The 6468-nt window shown below is 36.1% G+C and overlaps 1 long non-coding RNA gene across 1 annotated transcript; it reads right to left on the bottom strand.

Moving 5' to 3' along the window:
* Positions 1–1464: 1464 nt before the first annotated feature.
* Positions 1465–6176, bottom strand: LOC119785376. Its single transcript, XR_005281031.1, has 2 exons — positions 6018–6176; positions 1465–2329 (listed from the first exon to the last, which is right to left on the bottom strand). It is a non-coding gene; the product is annotated as an uncharacterized LOC119785376 (long non-coding RNA).
* Positions 6177–6468: the final 292 nt, after the last annotated feature.

Raw genomic sequence — 6468 nt, 5'->3', positions numbered from 1 at the left:
TGGTCGAAAAGTTGTTAATTATTACAGAACAATTTGTTGCGTAAACAGTGGATATAAGAGAAGTTTCAAAATTTGTAAGACAACATCTAAAAGTTTCAAAACAAGTTTTTCTTAGCAAAAGCCTCCCCTGCATTCCAATTCCCCTCCCTTTTCCTCTCTCCTCCTATGAGCCTGTCTGTGTGTGCGCTGACACACACAGACACACGCTGGAAGCTTAAAAACGCCACGACGTTCTGTATCTGTTAAATAGGACTATATATTATTATAAACAAAACTATGTTAGAAGCCGGCATGTGTCTGTCTGTCTGTCTGTCTTTATGTTCTTTGTCTGTCTGTCTGTTCTATGTTGTTTGTTCAATGTATACATGTCTGTCTGGGGTATAAAATATTAGTTCTATTATGGTTCAGTATAAACAGATCAATAGTAGAATTAAACAGCAGATAATTAGATTACAGTTATGTTAAACCATATGGCAATAAACATAAAATCCCATGAAGAACTGGATTCTCTCTATGCATCCACGTCCGGACATATGATAAGAAAGGTATGCAGGAAACCTGTTGCTCAAAAAGTCGAATTTCTGCACGTTCTATTTGGATGCGTTTTGAGTAATTCAGTAATGAGTGGGACCAAAGTCATCGGAAAATACTACAAGACAAACAATGACAAAACTTTCGAAAAAGAAAATACAAATAATGTGCACAAGAAATAGGATCTGGTCTAGACATTTTCTATTATAAAGTGTTTGGTTTTAGTTATATTTTGTTTATGTTGTTTTGCAAATGCTATCGATGTTGCTGTGATTTCTGGAGGTGAACCTTGAGAGGAGCTGAAATTATTGATTTAAAGTGTTGATCCTCTTTTTCAAATGTTTATAAAAAGTGAAAAACTATGGTCGATTTTATAAGAAATATATTGAGTAATACATTTACATCTTACTATGTCTTAAAATTAACATGTTAAAGGTAGAAAATCGATTTGTACTAAAAGTTCTGTAAACCCCCCCTCCCTCCTCCCACCCACCCAGTAAGGTCCAAAAATGGTTCTGAATTCTGTCCCGAGGCAAACGGAAACGCAACACACACACATTTTCTACACACAGCTGCTTGTTTTCACTGAGAGACAGAAGGAGAAGCACAGTTTCCAGAGTGCACACAGGGGCGATCAAAATAGAATTAGGGCCCGAGGGTTTAGAAGCATTTTTAACTGAAAACAATGTACAGATCGTTACAATAGAATGATATTGTGTACGGCATGTAAAGGGACTGATTCTGCAGCTTATATTTGATTATGATAAACCCCAGATGATTAGACAAATCCTTCCTTTGCACATAGATGACAGAATTAGATTACTCCTGAGTTATGTTGATCTTACTGTAGCAAAGTGAATAAGTGAAACACTAATTATTAACAATACTTAAAGGTGAATTTTCAAAAAGAGCAAGTTGCATTTATGCTAAGGATTTTTTTTAATGTAATTAACTTTTGATGAAACTTGATAGAACAAATACAACTCAACAATTATTAGGGGTAAGAGATAAATAAAATGAAGTCCTTTTAACACCTTGAAGCAAAAGCTGGAAAGTGGTTTTGCTATGGGAAAATTATGATTTATAAATTGTTTTTTCATAAAACAATTAACAAGGCAGAATATTTACATGGAGAATTTAATTAAACCTAAAACAGTATTGTGCTTGTCTTAAACATAAAATGTCATAAAAAACATGCATTATTATTTACAATTCAATTCAATTCAATTCAGTTTATTTATATAGCGCCAAATTCACAACACATGTCATCTCAAGGCACTTTACAGAGTAATGAAAATGGTATGTAGACACAGGAGTTAGATGAGTTTGGCTGAAAGGTTAGGATACGGTGCCCTGAGCCCAGGGGGGCTCGGAGCTGCATGAGAGTCGTCCAGACTTGTGACCAGCTGATCACTAAATGCCGAGGTGTGCCTGTTGAACTGAAGCCGTGCAGCCGAGACCGAATGAGGCGGAGACTGGTGGAATCACGGTCATCTAGCCGAAGCGGCTCGAGCAAAGAACACTGGCAGAACTAGAAAGTGCTGCAGCTGACATGAAAAGATTGGAGGGAAGTGCTGGCCTTGTGGTTGGGGCATAGAGCTTGGAATCCTGCGGTTGCGGGTTCGAAACCCTTGTCCACAGACTGCCACTCTGGGTCTCTGAGCAAGACCCTTAACCCTGATTGCTCTCTGGTGCCCAACGATGGCAGCCACTGCTGAGATCAATAAAACTTCAATTAATTATTAAGCTCGGCCAAAATAGGAGATGTTTCTGTCGCTGGTTGCTGGACGTGAAGAAGCTGCAAAAAGCCAAACACATCAGATACTCAAATTAACACAGCTTTATGGTCAGAGTAAGTGAATTATGGTTTATTTATGTGCAACAGCAGAGATCAGCAAAACATTGACATTTACATGGTGTCTAAAATAATTTCTATTCTGTCTTACAAAACAACATATAGGTTTAACTGTACTTCTAATTCTAAAGCATCTATTGCAAACTAAATACAATCAAAATTTGTAATCAACGCCTTAGAGCTGTTGTGATTATCTTAATATAAACTTGCATTCCAAATCTTTGAATGTCATGATTTTCTTTATAGCAAAACTATTTTGTAACATCATAATGCATTACGTTCTGGTTCAGATACTTTCTAAAGCAAACGCTTAACAAAATATGGTCAGTATTTAATATAGAGTGATGTGAAGTTTGCTGAGCACATTATGAGACTTAGAACCAGCATGAGGAAGAATATCTCATATCACATTTAGCAGAGACATTTTAGGACTTAGAGAAAACATGCTGATCAGTTCATGCAATTAGAATTAAGTAACACTGAGATTTAGATAAGTTAATAACATTAGAGTAAGATTTTGTCCTTTCTTTTCTTTTCCTTTTTTCTGTTCATCTTAGAACAACATGTTTCCAGCTTTGGGGGACAGAACTCACACTGACATTCTGTGTAAACCTGCTGATGTTTACTTTACAAAGACTGAATTAATATTGGGAAAACTAAAAGCAGTAATTAATAAGCTTCAAAATGTTTAGAATATGTTACTTATTGCCACTATGTAAATCATTACAACGGTTACATCCTGAATCCTATGGGATGCTGTTTGAACCTTTATTTTACTTTTAGTTTGTTTTTTTTACAGTTAAGTTGAAAAACTACCAGCTATGATTTGTAAAGATTCAGCCAACAGTGAATCTACAGATGTTATTTCAAATATTAGAAATCAGTTTTCTTCATTATGACTACAGGTGCTGGTCATAAAATTAGAATATCATGAAAAAGTAGATTGATTTCAGTAATTCCATTTAAAAAGTGAAACTTGTATATTATATTCATACATTACATACAAACTCATATATTTCAGATGTTTATTTTGTTTAATTTTGATGATTACAAATGACAACAAATGAAAATCTCAAATTCATCATATCAGAAAATTAGAATATTGTGAAAAGGTTCAAAATTGATGGCCCCTGGTGCCACACTCTAATCAGCTAATTAACTCAAACCACCTGCAAAAGCCTTTAAATGGTCTTTCAGTCTAGTTCTATAGGCTACACAATCATGGGGAAGACTGCTGACTTGACAGTTGTCCAAAAGACGACCATCGACACCTTGCACAAGGAGGGCAAGACACAAAAGGTCATCGCTAAAGAGGCTGGCTGTTCACAGAGCTCAGTGTCCAAGCACATTAATAGAGAGGCGAAGGGAAGGAAAAGATGTGGTCGAAAAAAGTGTACAAGCAAGAGAGATAACCGCACCCTGGAGAGGATTGTGAAACAAAACCCCTTCAAAAATGTGGGGGAGATTCACAAAGAGTGGACTGCAGCTGGAGTGAGTGCTTCAAGAACCACCACACACAGACGTATGAAAGACATGGGTTTCTGCTGTCGCATTCCTTGTGTCAAGCCACTCTTGAACCACAGACAGCGTCAGAAGCGTCTAAAGAGAAACAGGACTGGACTGCTGGTGAGTGGTCCAAAGTCATGTTCTCTGATGAAAGTAAATTTTGCATTTCCTTTGGAAATCAAGGTCCCAGAGTCTGGAGGAAAAGAAGAGAGGCACTTCATCCACGTTGCTTGAAGTCCAGTGTAAAGTTTCCACAGTCAGTGATGGTTTGGGGTGCCATGTCATCTGCTGGTGTTGGTCCATTGTGTTTTCTGAGGTCCAGGGTCAACGCAGCCACATACCAGGAATTTTTAGAGCACTTCATGCTTCCTGCAGCTGACCAACTTTTTGGAGATGCAGATTTCATTTTCCAACAGGACTTGGCACCTGCACACAGTGCCAAAGCTACCAGTACCTGGTTGAAGGACCATGGTATCCCTGTTCTTAATTGGCCAGCAAACTCTCCTGACCTTAACCCCATAGAAAATCTATGGGGTATTGTGAAGAAGAAGATGCAATACACCAGACCCAACAATTCAGAAGAGCTAAAAGCCACTATTAGAGCAACCTGGGCTATCATAACACCTGAGCAGTGCCACAGACTGATCGACTCCATGCCACGCCGCATTGCTGCAGTAATACAGGCCAAAGGAGGCCCAACTAAATACTGAGTGCTGTACATGCTCATACTTTTCATGTTCATACTTTTCAGTTGGCCAACATTTCTATAAATCCTTTGTTTTTATTGGTCTTCAGTAATATTCTAATTTTCTGATATGATGAATTTGAGATTTTCATTTGTTGTCATTTGTAATCATCAAAATTTAACAAAATAAACATCTGAAATATATGAGTTTGTATGTAATGTATGAATATAATATACAAGTTTCACTTTTTAAATGGAATTACTGAAATCAATCTACTTTTTCATGATATTCTAATTTTATGACCAGCACCTGTATATTCTCTGTTTAAGGTTGATAAACATGATGTATTAATTGATCAAATGTTTGAATGGAAAAGATCAAACATTTCCAGACCAGTTTTATTTCAGTACAAAGGCTCAGCCTCCTTAATGCAGGACACAATGTGGACCAGGTTTTAATCGCACATTCTGCATTAACAACGTACTAATTATTCTGCTTTAAGTTTCTCTTCACAGACGCTGCTAAACCTGAAACCTTTTCTGAAGGAAGACTCACGGTTTGTGCCAAATGTCATAGTAAGGTAGGAAAACTATTAATGGATATTACATAGAGCTCAGCTGCTAATACTTTGGAATTGTTCCCAAATTCAGTGATTTAAAACAAACAGTCTATAGTATTAAGAACTAAATCAGAAGATAGAGACATGTGAAAATTATGTGACTATGTTAGAAAAGGTCATGATTCAAATTAATTAAATAGAAACATTCAATAAGAATCTCCTAGTGATTATCTAGGCACAAAGTACAATGTAAGATTAACATGTGTACCTGTAAACTATATGGAATATAAATATTAGAGAATGCAAAAGAAGCTGCTAAACGTAAATACATCAGGAAACTTAAATTAAGACTGTCTACAACATAAAATAAAAAAAATAAAATAAATCAGCAGGAGCCTATGCAGTATTTAATGACAATAAATTTCCATAAATTAAAGATTCTATGAATCCTTAAATAATGCACTAGATGTACCTCTGTAAAAACTTTAAGTAAAACTAAGAAATCAGCATTCAGACTAGTTTCACAATAATAATCCAGGATGTTTATTGAAGTGAGATATTTTCTCTCCCCAGCATCAGGACTAGCTGTTTACTCAGGAAACTAACATAATAATGCTTGAAACAGAACAAAGGAGCAGATCTGGTTCAAGAAGTGAAGAACCGAGTATATTAATAGATGTAAGAGGTTAGTTATGCTTTAGATTACATGAGATGATTCTACGTGAAGCGTAGAATGAAAACTGTTTACTGCACTAAAGATTAATATAGAGACAGATCAGAATCCTAAGTGCAGATGACAAAAGACCTAAAATAGATTATAGGCTAAAACAGACTAAATACAGTTCTAGCTCAAAGCCGAATAAAGTATGTTAATACTTACTCAAATATCTTTGTGTTTCGAAAGACTTTTTTTCTGTCCGTCTCTCTCTCTTGCTTGTTCCATAGAGACAGGAAAAAGTCACTCTGCATTCCAGTCTGATTAAGCAACTTCTGTGCGCCGTTGCACACACTCATTCTAAGCCCACAGGAAAACAACCTTTTATTTTTTCTAGCTGGCAAAGAACCACAGGAATGATTAAGGTTAAAGTGGACACACTAACTTGTTTATGAATATCCAAGACGAAACGTTCAATCTTAAAAAGGTTATATTCCTAGTTATCTGCACCGAGCCAACTAATATTTACCAGAATAAACATTATAAATAAGTAAAAGTAAAAATGCATCTCTGCAGAGTTTGCAAGATCAAGGATTAGTTTCATTTAGAAATCAGACTTTACACAAATGAGATGAAAAGTTAAACATAATGTCCGTCTCCAATATGTAACGCAGAT

The sequence above is a fragment of the Cyprinodon tularosa genome, unplaced genomic scaffold, assembly GCF_016077235.1.
Source record: "Cyprinodon tularosa strain WSP-4 unplaced genomic scaffold, ASM1607723v1 ctg247, whole genome shotgun sequence".
NCBI classification, from domain to species: Eukaryota; Metazoa; Chordata; class Actinopteri; order Cyprinodontiformes; family Cyprinodontidae; genus Cyprinodon; species Cyprinodon tularosa.
Note: the sequence above shows the minus strand (reverse complement) of the source record. Positions and strands in the feature narration are given on the sequence as shown.